General features: G+C 43.6%; 1 long non-coding RNA gene across 1 annotated transcript in view; it reads right to left on the reverse strand.

Annotated features, from left to right (window-relative positions):
• Positions 1-1,038: 1,038 nt before the first annotated feature.
• The window catches only part of LOC122928172, a 37,806-nt gene continuing 26,457 nt past the window's right edge, over positions 1,039-12,387 (reverse strand). Inside the window, exons 2-3 of the long non-coding RNA XR_006387855.1 lie at positions 7,643-7,753; positions 1,039-2,014 (exon numbers count right to left, since the gene is read on the reverse strand). This is a non-coding gene — a long non-coding RNA (uncharacterized LOC122928172). The remainder of the gene's footprint in view (positions 2,015-7,642; positions 7,754-12,387) is intronic.

Below are 12,387 nucleotides of genomic sequence, written 5' to 3' on the forward strand. Positions count from 1 at the left end.
TTGTCTTATGCTGAGGCGGGTGGACTGCAGTGGTCATGCGCTGTATATGGGACATTAACATGATGTTGTGGTAGGGAGAAGGGGTTTGGAACAGTGATTATAACTTTTTATATTTTAATACCTTCTATCCCATGTTCGTGTAAAAAATGAAAATCATACATAATGAAGTATGTGACAACCTCTTTCTAACAATGCTGGAACCCTGTATCTCACTTGGATCCAAAGATCTCTCCATTCATTGCCCCAATTGTTCTTCTAGATTTATTTGAAGCTGGCAGCTCGGGCAGCATGCCCTCTATCAGAGGGTGTAACCTGTCTTCCTCAGCTGGTGACAGTTGAAGGATGGAACTGAGCATGTGCTTCCACCTCAGCGAGCAGAACAGAGAAGTTAGAAAAGCGGCAAACAGCAGGTGGCGCTATACATATAGAGTTCAGTCAATAACTCAGTAACTATAATATATTTCTAAATACACACAATTACAAAAGTATTCAGATCCCACTGCTGGTATGAAAACTGTCGAATATTTATGGGACAACCCCTTTAACTTGGACAACTCCTTTAATAAAATGAAAATGTTTAATATATTTTACAAAGGAAACATTTCAACTTCCAAGCTCGTTCTTAGACATGAACAGCTCTAGGATACAAATTCCTGGTAATCAATTACAAGATATCTTTTCTGGCCACATTATGCACTTAGGATTTTTGAATAATGGACTGGGTTACTTTATAGGAATAACACTGTGGGAATTATCATCTAGCAGAAAAGCCGCCGTTCATTAAGGCTTGGCGTCCAGATAATTCATTTACTTTGGCAGGAATGTCTGCAACTGTACATGCCTTCTTATATTTGGATTTTTTCTGCTGTCTTATGCACAATATGTTTCAATATTGAGTTCCCTGGAGTCAGGTTTTGGCATTGCATTAACTTCTTTGTATTTAAACGCAAAACGGTATCTGGTTCCAGGCACCGCTTGAACAGAGTATACGAAATAAAGGCAGATAGTCTACATACAGGTAACAGTCTGTTGTTCCAGACACCGGTCATTTGATATGCTCCAAATTAAATAATTAAACTGCTGGTCACTGTAGAAGCATATTTATTACAGTTCAGACGGACATGGCTCTCAAAACCATGCATGGTATACAAAGGTGCTGAAAGAACAGTTCCAAAGGTTGAGACTACCTGAGCTCATGGAAACTCTGGATGACAAGACACCACCTTCTGCATGTCAGGATTCCTTTCTAGAATGATCTTCTAAAAAGAAGAGAGCTTCATTATTACTGGAGCACTATACCAGTATACTATATACTGGCGTACTATAGCAGTATACTATACTGGTGGGGCAACAGTCTTCCCCTCAGCCATGGTTATCAACAGGGTGAAGATAATGTAGGGGTTTAAATGATACAAGGTTGGTCCTGTTAACAAAGTGGCCAGAAGGGCTTGATATAACTGTATTGAGCTACTGTACATCCACTTTTTATGACACAGTTGAATATGTCAGAAAAAGTGAACCAGAATCCCATATTTCAATGTACTGTAGTTACTTTTTGACTAAAAATGGTATAAAATGTGTAACAGTACAGGATTTTTGGCTCTGGGCATTGTCATTGTTCATGCATCCACCACAACTCTTGGCCAAATGACTTTCTTACAATATGTGTCCAGGCTTCAACTTCAGCTCTATTTTATTCATCATCTCCTATATCTTACAATCTACTGACAAAAGTACATAAATCATAACATCATATTAACGTGTGTTTTAAAGATATAGAAAATGTCAAATATCTGCTTCACATAGATGTTACTGACACCCAAGCTCTCAGCTGTGCCAAACACTATTACGCCGATTTCCCCTTGTCTCGCTGTGAGGTCATTATTTTCCCATGCTTCATCCACAGTTCCTGTTTTTGTGATTTCGGTTGTTGATGATCTGCTAGTGACCTTAGCTTGTCTACAATTGAAATTATGAACCCGAATCGTACATTTCATCTTTGGCATGAACTAAACTGGAAATGAAGCAAATGATATTTATATTAGTGCTACAAGAAATTATTTTAGAATGAGGAAGGCTAAACCTACAGCCACTTTACATACTTCCAAGTATAATGTTATTATCCTAATCAAACCACTTCCAACCATATCTGATATTAATCTTACTACAATATAATAAAAAATAAACATTTTCCTGCCTTTTGGCCCAGTGTCAGATGGCACTTTTTTTTCTGCCTACCAGCTATATTGAATATGTACATGTCCACCAGTATCAAACCGGGTAACAGTTAACTTATACTGAGAAAACATGGCCAGCATAAACTGCTTTCAACACTGCGCTCTCATCCCGCACATAGATGAAATCATGAATACATATTTTTTTACTTTTTATTAACATAGGAGAAATAACATCAACATCATACACTCCTGTTACATTTCTTGATACAAATTTAAAAAACAGTTCCATACAACTATTTCTTCAATTACCCACTGCACACAGCCTCTCATGTCATTGAGTGAAGTTAGGGCTCTTTCACACTTGCGTTCCGTCGTCGGGGCTCTATGCCGGAAGAATCCTGATCAGTTTTATCCTAATGCATTCTGAATGGAGTGAAATCCGTTCAGGATGCATCAGGATGTCTTCAGTTCCGGAACGGAACGTTTTTTGGCCGGAGAAAATACCGCAGCATGCTGCGCTTTTTGCTCCGGCCAAAAATCCTGAACACTTGCCGCAAGGCCGGATCCAGAATTAATGCCCATTGAAAGGCATTGATCCGGATCCGGCCTTAAGCTAAACGTCGTTTCGGCGCATTGCCGGATACGACGTTTAGCTTTTTCTGAATGGTTACCATGGCTGCCAAGACGCTAAAGTCCTGGCAGCCATGGTAAAGTGTAGTGGGGAGCGGGGGAGCAGTATACTTTACCGTCCGTGCGGCTCCCGGGGCGCTCCAGAGTGACGTCAGGGCGCCCCACGCGCATGGATGACGTGATCACATGGCACGTCATCCATGCGCATGGGGCGCTCTGACGTCATTCTGGAGCGCCCCGGAAGCCGCACGGACTGTAAGTATACCGCTCCCCTGCCCCCCGCTCCTACTATGGCAACCAGGACTTTAATGGCGTCCTGGGTGCCATAGTAACACTGAAAGCATTTTGAAGACGGATCCGTCTTCAAATGCTTTCAGTACATTTCCGGATCCGGCGTGTAATTCCGGCAAGTGGAGTACACGCCGGATCCGGACAACGCAAGTGTGAAAGAGGCCTTACCTAATGCATTACATTCAGATGATCCCACTAGTCCGTCTGAGCCATGGATCCTCGAGCCGCTGACAAAGCTTGTCACAGTATTAAAGTCGAATACAGAGTGTGTGGTGATTCGAACCACAGACCCCAGACTTTGTTGATTTTTTAGGTTTATTGCGGTGTTTAAACACTATCGCTATATATGGTAGTATTTGATTTATTTACAATTTCCACATGGATAAGTTCGGCGTATTGGGGTCGTACCATCGCAGAGCGATACATTTGCGTGCCATGAAAAGTGATTCCCTCAAGAATATTGTCGTATAATGATCCCATTGATCCTCCTTCATTATGACCAGCAGGCAAACCTCAGGGGTGCAGTCCACCTGAACTGGCAGCAGACCGGAAAGAAATGAAGTCACTTCTCCCCAAAATGCCTCCATATCATGTGCCAGAAATCCGCCTCCAATTCCCCACACCGTGGACATGTTGTGGATATTGCTCTACCCATTTTATATAACCCAGTTGGTGTGAGATATGTCTGATGAATAATGTACAATTGAATTATTGTCACGGCCTTTGGTTTGCGCTGTGAAACTGTTGCCACACTTGCGGTTGCCCGCGGCAACGTGTTGCTGTGAGAGCATGCGGCGGCAGTGTTTCGTCCTTCTGGGTGAATGCCGTGACATGGTTGCTACGCATGCTGTTGCCGGTGGTAACGTGTAGTTTGGTATGCTTGTGTGTGCACTTCCCCTTTAAGTGGCTTCCTTCCTCTGTCTGCTGTTGGAAGGGTTAACTCCCTTCCTAGTGTTTTGTGAACACTGGGTTTATGTGTGTGTGGCTGCTTGGGCTATTTAGCCTCTGCTGGATGCCTGAAGCTGAGGGTTCCTCCAGCCTTGGTGTATGCTGGTGGTTCACTGTTCCTGGCTTTTAACATCTGTCCTGTGAGGGCCACCCCTGTGGTCATTGATGTTATTATGGTGTCTTTTTACCTTCCTATCTTTTAGTTTGCGTGGGTTATGTTCAGGGTGTTGTATGTCTTGTGTGCTGTTACATGGCTGGTGATGTTTGGTGTCCAGCATGTTTGCTAGACATTCCCCTGTCTCATGTATATTGCAGCTATGGGTGTCCTGGGTTTCTGTGTGGTTGTGGTTTGTGTTGTGTCCTATAATGTTGGTGTGGACAGCAGCACTTTCGCACAGGTTCCAGTCTGTGTGTCTGTGGCAGGTAAGTGTGTTATTGGTTTCGCTTACCTGCCAACTCCATATGCTGTATGTGTTCCCCTCTCCTTGCAGCCTGGCCTCAGATAGAGACTCCTGTTCCTCCATGACTGGGATGAACAGGTTGTCTCCTCCCGGCGCCTTGGTGAGGGATTACCAGGGCGACTCAGGGTCTCTAGGAATCCAGAGTATGAGCCGTCCTACCATCGGGGTCCGCTCATACGGTGAGGAGTCAGGGAGAGGATTAGGGACTCTGTAGGAGGTGACCTGCTCCCATATTACTCCTTTTGGCCAGGCTGATCCCCTTTTACCTTTTGACACCTCACGGTGGGGAGTTTCCCCCACTCCCCACCGTGACAATTATGGATTCTTCTGTAAGCGTGGATATTAATCTTTTCCATTTATTAATTATTGTGAGGGGGTTAGTGTTAATCTTCGCTTACAGTAGGTGGGAGTAAATTATTGATACCGGTCCTCTGGGACCTTGGGTTTTGACGACTTCTATAATTGGGTATTAAGAGACCATGGTGCTAGTACTCGAAAATTTACTCTGGATGGCCAATCTAAGCTGTAAATATGAGAAGAAGTGGGTACGTGGGATATTGTATTTCTGTGATAGTGCCTCAAACGTTATTAGCACTCCTTGATTATAGATATTTCCAAGGGTTATAACTCCTGAAAGTTGCCATCTGTCTGCTCCCATAATCACGTGCATATGCGGCAACGATTGATTGCCCCACAGAAGTATATCAGAGACAGCTCATGTAAATTGTGACCGTGATTTAGCCTCTTTGAAGACCATTTTGAGAGACAGTTTGTGCAGCGGTAGTAGTGATTTTTGAAATTTGGGGGGGCATTTGCAGTAATGACCATAATGTGTGGCAGTTCAGGTACTGTTTCAAGAAATACTATGAGGTGGGTAGGTCATCAGTTGTATACCAGGTATAAATAAGCCACCGCTGACTTGCTAGATAATAAATAAAATAGTCTGGTAATGCCATACCTCCCTTTGTTTTGGGGCGTTTTAGTGTATCTAGACTAAGCTTGGCGTGGGATCCTCCCCAGATAAAAGCTCTCGTCTATTTCTTTAAACATTGATTTGGGTATATGTATCTCTGAGTGTTGGAAAGGATAAAGAGCTTTGGGTAGTATAATCATTTTGATTAGGTTAATACAACCTGCCACTGGTTTCGGCAGCGTCTTCCAGTTTAAGAGTTTATGCCGTAAGTGCTCCATTAAGGGGTAAATGTTAAGTGTCAGGGCCTGAGAGTATCTTTTAGTAATATGTACTCCTAGATATTTGAATAAGTCTACCACTTTCAGTTGTTTCACATGGGAGGGGCCAGTCCAATCTGTCCCGCCTAAAGGCATGTTGACAGTTTTTTCCCAATTAGTTCTCAGGCCTGAGAACTCCCTAAATTCATCTATTAACGCTACCACATTATAAAGAGATGTATCAGGTGATGATAGATATAGGATCATATCATCAGCATATAATCCTATACGAACCTCTCTCTCCCATTTTCACTTCGGTTATGTTGTTGCTATTTCTTACTCTAATTGCCAATGTCTCAATTGCCAAGGCAAACAAGAGCGGTGACAGGGGGCAGCCTTGTCTCCTTCCACTAAGAAGGGAGAAGCGCTCAGATAATTCCCCGTTTATGAGCAACCTGCTAACCGGGTTACTGTACAGGATAGTAATCCATCTAATGAAGTGGGGCCGAACCCAAAGCCCCGCGGGCAGCCATGCATCATGAATACATTCTAACTGGTTATTTATGAATCATCTGCATTGGAAGTTCCCCTTGCATCAAGTACTTGGTTACAAATCAGCTCCAAATGATGTCTTCTGCTGGATGTCTAGGGTACATTGCCACTGTCCTTGATTCTCACTTATAATTGTGATCTACAGTATTTATAGCTGGTTGTCTTTATTGTGTCAGAATCTGGCTTGACGAGGGAGGTCCACTGATGGGCCTCACTTTAGGTATTCTAAACAGAGTACAGGTTCCTGGTTACAGCAGTCTGTATGACTGAAGTGGTCCACTAGACTGTTGTGATGACTACCAACACAACCTCTGATTAGTGCATTCAAATTATGCAGTGAAACCTCTCCAAAAGACCACCTTTTTTGAGAAGACCATCCATTTATTCAGACCAGATTTCATGTGACAGATAAGTTGTTGTAAAGGGACAACCCCTCTAATGAACCACTCCTATGCTTTTCATACAGAGAATATTTATACAGTGTAAGGTTATTTTATCTGGATGAACCCTTTAAGTAAATGAAAAAAATATTGGCAGATTCACTAGAGCAAACTTAGACCAGACATTGTATTAATGAGCCAGATTTATTACAGAGGCCGATGCTGAATGATAAATCTGGCACACCGCTTATGTATAAGGGGGGATTTATCAAAACTGGTGAAAAGGAAAGCTGGCTTATTTGCCCGTAGAAGCTCAGATTCCAGCTTTCATTTTTCAGAGCTTCTTTGGAAAATGAAAGGTGGAATTTGATTTGTTTGCTACAAGCAAGTTTTCCTTTAGAACAGTTTTGACAAATCTCCCCCTAGGTTTATACACCTTTTAGTGCCAGAATTAAGCACCTGGCAATTAGAGCCTATCAAGCCATGTCCCCACCACTGATATGCCAAGACCCCTTCTCCTCCCTATGTCAGCTGAGGCAAAATGACTGTCCGCAACACATAAATGTGGCACAATACCTCTGTACCAGAATTCTGGAGCATTTCCAAAAGTAAGTCTACGCCACTGAGTACACTTTTGGAGGAAAAAGGTAACATCTAGTTGATGGCCCAAGGACAACACACTGTTCTTGTTTTTTGACAGTAACGTGTAGCGGAAATCTCTTCTTTTTGCACAGGACAGAAATTTGTACAAAATATATTCTATGGTACCAGCTTAATATAGACAGAGGTTTGATGTGTATGAAATAAATGTAGGGATATGTATAAATGGAGGATCTGAGGATAGCTACGTCAGAGTTATGTTGGTTGTTTGCCAGCTCAGTTTTACTGTTACATGCTCAAGGCCGCATTGCTAGGCATACAGAAGTAACACTGGATTGTGGACACACTGTAACACGTTAACACAATGGAATATCAAAATGTACCGATAACAAAATATAACTTACTGATTCAGACCTTCACAACAATTGCTTACCCCGCATCCATAAACAATATGGTGAAGGTGAATTTCATCCAAATGACATCAGAGCCATAGTGGGTCCAACCACGTGTCCGCTTCATTTTGTGCCCAAGCCTATGACAGTTTCTGTGCATGTAGAGAAGAGACTAGTAGTGAACTGAAGATAAGCAGATGGCATCTGGGGATTTCACCTACAGTCATCATTAAGGAACCAATTGATTTTATAAAGCAACCCTAAGAGGAGCATTAATATTGATAGATATTTGCAATAACTGTGAAATTAATATGTCACTTCCATGAGGCAGATATAAAAAATCCAAGAGGTGAAGTCATAACTGTCCTTTATACTTTCTCTCCTTTAAGGATCCATTTACCCTTAAAGGGGTTGTCTCACTTCAGAAAATGGTATTTATTATGTAGAGAAAGTTAATACAAGGCACTTACTAATGTATTGTGATGGTCCATACTGCCTCCTTTGCTGGCCTCATTCGTTTTCCCATCACATTATGCAGTGCTCATATCTAGGGTTTCCAACCATCCTGTAATCCATCAGTGGTGGTAGTTCTTGCACACTATAGTAAAAAGCGTCAGCCGGGACCACGGAAGTGTGCGAAGACTGGCACTTTTTCCTATAGTGTGCAAGCACGGCCACTGCTGCTGGATTGCAGGGTGGTCGTACCCATGGAAATGAGCATCGTATAATGTGATGGAAAAATGAATGAAGCCAGCAAAGGAGGCAGTATGGACATTCACCATATGGATAAACGCCATTTGCTGAGGTGAGACACTTCCCTAACCCTGGTTTCACACCTAAGCGTTTCTCAAACGCGCGTTTTACGCGCGTTTTTGTCGCACGTTTTTTGTAATAGTAAACGTGCGTTTGACGCGCGTTTGGGTGATTGACAGCAGTGTTGTCCAAAGAGTCTATGGCCCAAACGCGCGTCAAACACCCCAAAAAAAGCTCCTGAACTTGTTTATGCGTCGGGCGTTTTACAGCGCGTTCAAACGCGCTGTAAAACGCTCAAGTGTGAACCAGGGCCATAGGAAAGCATTGGTTTTCACGTGTTGAGCGTTTTACAGCGCGTTTGAACGCGCTGTAAAACGCTCAGGTGTGAACTTAGGGTTAAAGTAATTGTCAGGCTGGACATTAATTGAATGTATAACTTGCAGGACCAATTTAGGGGAAGCCTGTTACTCGGCCTGGCATCCTGCTAAAAAGGACAATATAAAGAAGGTGGCTTGTAATCTCAGCTGCTGATTGATGTGATGGTATGCCAACCACTCCGTCCTCTGCTATTGGCCCTGCTTCTGCTCCTAGCTGTGTCTCTGTAGTTACATGTACCAGTGCCTGTGTAAAGGTATGATTTTTTTTTTTTTGATAGTTTCATACTGCCTCAGACTGGTTTCAGACCGTATTTTCTGATAAGTTCCATGCCCTGACCCATTATTCTGTCCCTGTATTGTATGAATTCTGCCAGGCCTCGCCTTAGATAGGAGCATGCTTCTGCATCCCAATTATGTAGGGCACTTTAGAATACCATCTGCAAGCCATCAGCTGTCCCAATTGGAGACTTCTTTAGGGGCTGTGACATGGGGATTGCCTTTGCAAAGTTCATACCATTGTCAGGGGCATTTAAGGGTGAATACAGAATCATAGGTTTAGCCCCAAGCCAAAACCAATAGAGATACACTGTGTTCACTCACGGCTCAGGGGCCTATGACAGCCGAGAGCCGACACCATCTGACAATGACCTCTATACAGAACTCCACTATATGGGCAGAATAGAGCCCCAGGATTTTAGTTCTTACAGACTACCTGTCATGCTATAGTTATTGGCTGGCTGTACACATCTGGTTTTGTAGACTCCTTTGCTTAATTCAATCCTCCATCTCACATCTTGCTGCATTCATTTTCATTCTGGAATGCCTGTATTTGTATTATGTGTATTTTAGATCTTATCTAAGAGTTTCTGTAGCCCATCAGATTATTGGGAATATTGTATAATTTATTAAATATGGATAAATAAAGCAAAAATCCTACAGTTTGACAAGAAGTATAATTTGCAAAAAAGAACATGTAAATTTAAGGAGTAACTGACCTTTTGGGCAATTTTTCTTAATAATGTTCCAAATACCCTAAATTTTGTAATTTACTTTATAATGTATTTTACAGTTTTACTATAGAACTATTGTGCCTTAGAATCAGCATACTTGTACACCGCTGACATGTCAGCGTTGTATTGGAGCCAGGGGCGGAATGGGAACTTTAAGTGGCCCTGGAAAATAAACGAAAAGTTGCCCCGTGTTGTAGTGGGGTTCAAATTGACAGAAGGAAGGGCAACACAAGTAGACAGGGACAACACATGTAGGCAGGGCCACCAGAAGTAGAAGGGGCAGCAATACCATAATGTACAATAAAGCACAAGATACCGCCCCTGCAGAACCAAATACTATATCCCCAATGATACAGATACCTAATGCTGAGCGCATCAGATTGTTATGTACTTTGCTGGCAGCCGAGAGGAGGGCTCAGGCGGCCCCCTGGACATAGGCCCATCAGGAAATTTCCCTGAAGGGTCTATGGCCAGTCCGCCCCTGATTGGAGCACGGATTCCACTGGAACCGCAGTGCAGCTGTATGGGCAGGAGCACACATCACTGCTCCTGCCTGTGCCCCTCAGCTTAGATAAAACCTATGCAGTGCTTTTAGCTTAGCAGAGCGTGCATGTTCAGGAGCCCACTCAGCTAAATCCTGGCATAACACATCTGTACAGGGTCAGCAATGTACCAGTGTATAGTATATGAATTCTATTATTTACCAATTACTATATGACTAATTTGGTGCATCTTACATCAGTCTTAGTAAGGCTACTTTCACACTAGCGTTCGGGGCTCCGCTCGTGAGTTCCGTTTGAAGGCTCCCACAAGCGGCCCCGAACAGATCCGTCCAGCCCTAATGCATTCTAAATGGATGCGGATCCGCTCAGAATGCATCAGTCTGGCAGCGTCTGTTCTCCGCTCCGCTCAGCAGGCGGACACCCGAACGCTGCTTGCAGCGTTCAGGTGTCCGCCTGGCCGTGCGGAGGCAAACGGATCCGTCCAGACTTACAATGGAAGTAAATGGGGGCGGATCAGTTCGAAGGTGACACAATATGGTGCACTTTTCAAACGGATCCGCCCCCCGTTGACTTTCAATGTAAAGTCTGGACGGATCCGTCTGAATACAAATTGTACTTAGACTTTTTTAGTAAAATATAATGCAGACGGGTCCGTCTGAACGGATACCATCATTTGCATTTTTAGGAGCGGATCCGTCTGTACAAATACCAGACGGATCCGCTCCGAACGCAAGTGTGAAAGTAGCCTAAATCTGCCCATATGTGGATGCGATAAAAGTTATTTTAATACTTTTTTTTCCTGCCACTGCATAGGAAAGAATAGGTTACTGCACTTTCCTACACAATTGTACTGACCTATGGATGAAGTATTCATCCGTATAGTATGGACTGGTCAGGGTTTTATGTTCAGTGCATGCGTCAAAAGCTTTTCCGAATGTAAAGATCAATCAAAGTGTGTGAACACATAGAGATCCATTTTCTTCTCTATCGGTTAAGGTATATATATGTTCAAAATCTATACTGCCAGCACACTGTTCTGCCATGGCACTCTAAGCTATTTAATGTTTAAAATACATCAGTATTTTCCCCTTCTTCTAGGGGGGTATATCTGCATAACACAGCATGCCTGTGCCTCAGCAGTAAGGAGATGCAGGCAGCCCATGTGCCTTATCTCAGGATCATGCATACAGGTCTGCTTGGTCAATCAGGCCATAAAATGAACTTTTATGGACTTCTCAAGATCATACTTTACATAACCCTTCATGCCCAATGTTCTTGGAGAGTAGAAGACCAGATGGTGATTTACATCCATTATCACGCTTGTCAGACAGAATGCAACAATCAGTTCAAGATGATATTAGTGTTTTCTGGCCAAATAAACTGTATATTGTTTTCTTCTGCCAGAATAAAAAGAACAATGTGTAAGAAGGAACAAGGAGCCGTCCTTGACGGAAGATACGTGTGACCGAGGTTCCTGGCCTCGGTGAGGTAAGAACCAGATTTTTTCCTGAAGTGTCAGGTCTGTAGTGTAGTCTGACACTTCAACTGTTAGTATGGCTGTAAAGCCGATCCGGGCCGGTTCTTATTGGGAGCAGCCAAAGAGCAGGGTGGGTGGCTGTTCCCCACGGTTCCATGAAGCAGGCATTGGCTATTCGTTCAGTCCTATAAGCCCAACCATCCCATAACCTCCACCCCACACCCAGCCCCCATATAAATAAAACACACCACACCACTGCTTGGATTTAATCGGCCACAGCAGCCGTTTATTAAATAAATACAACATAAATATAACATGAGTTAACCCCTGACGAGGGAGGTCCTAGAAGCCCCAATAACTTTATAAGCACTGGAACACCTGCGTCTCCATCTTGCCCCCAGCCGTTGAACCAAGCTCGGAGGCAGCAACTGATGGACGCGTACTTAGTTCCTATCAGCTCCTCAATGAGAGTCCAGCCCCTCCCGCGGGGCCCTCCCATCCTCAAGTACCACCATATTTCACCACTTCAAGGACCTCCCCCGCCTCCACGACTGCCGCGACATATAACAACCCCCACCTCACAACCACCTCTTCCAATAGGGCCGGGCGGGTGGGCGATTCCGTCTCCTGGCCAGACTGCACTCACTTCCGCCTCTCTCGTTCTCC

This window comes from Bufo gargarizans, chromosome 2 (assembly GCF_014858855.1).
Source record: "Bufo gargarizans isolate SCDJY-AF-19 chromosome 2, ASM1485885v1, whole genome shotgun sequence".
Taxonomy (NCBI): Eukaryota; Metazoa; Chordata; class Amphibia; order Anura; family Bufonidae; genus Bufo; species Bufo gargarizans.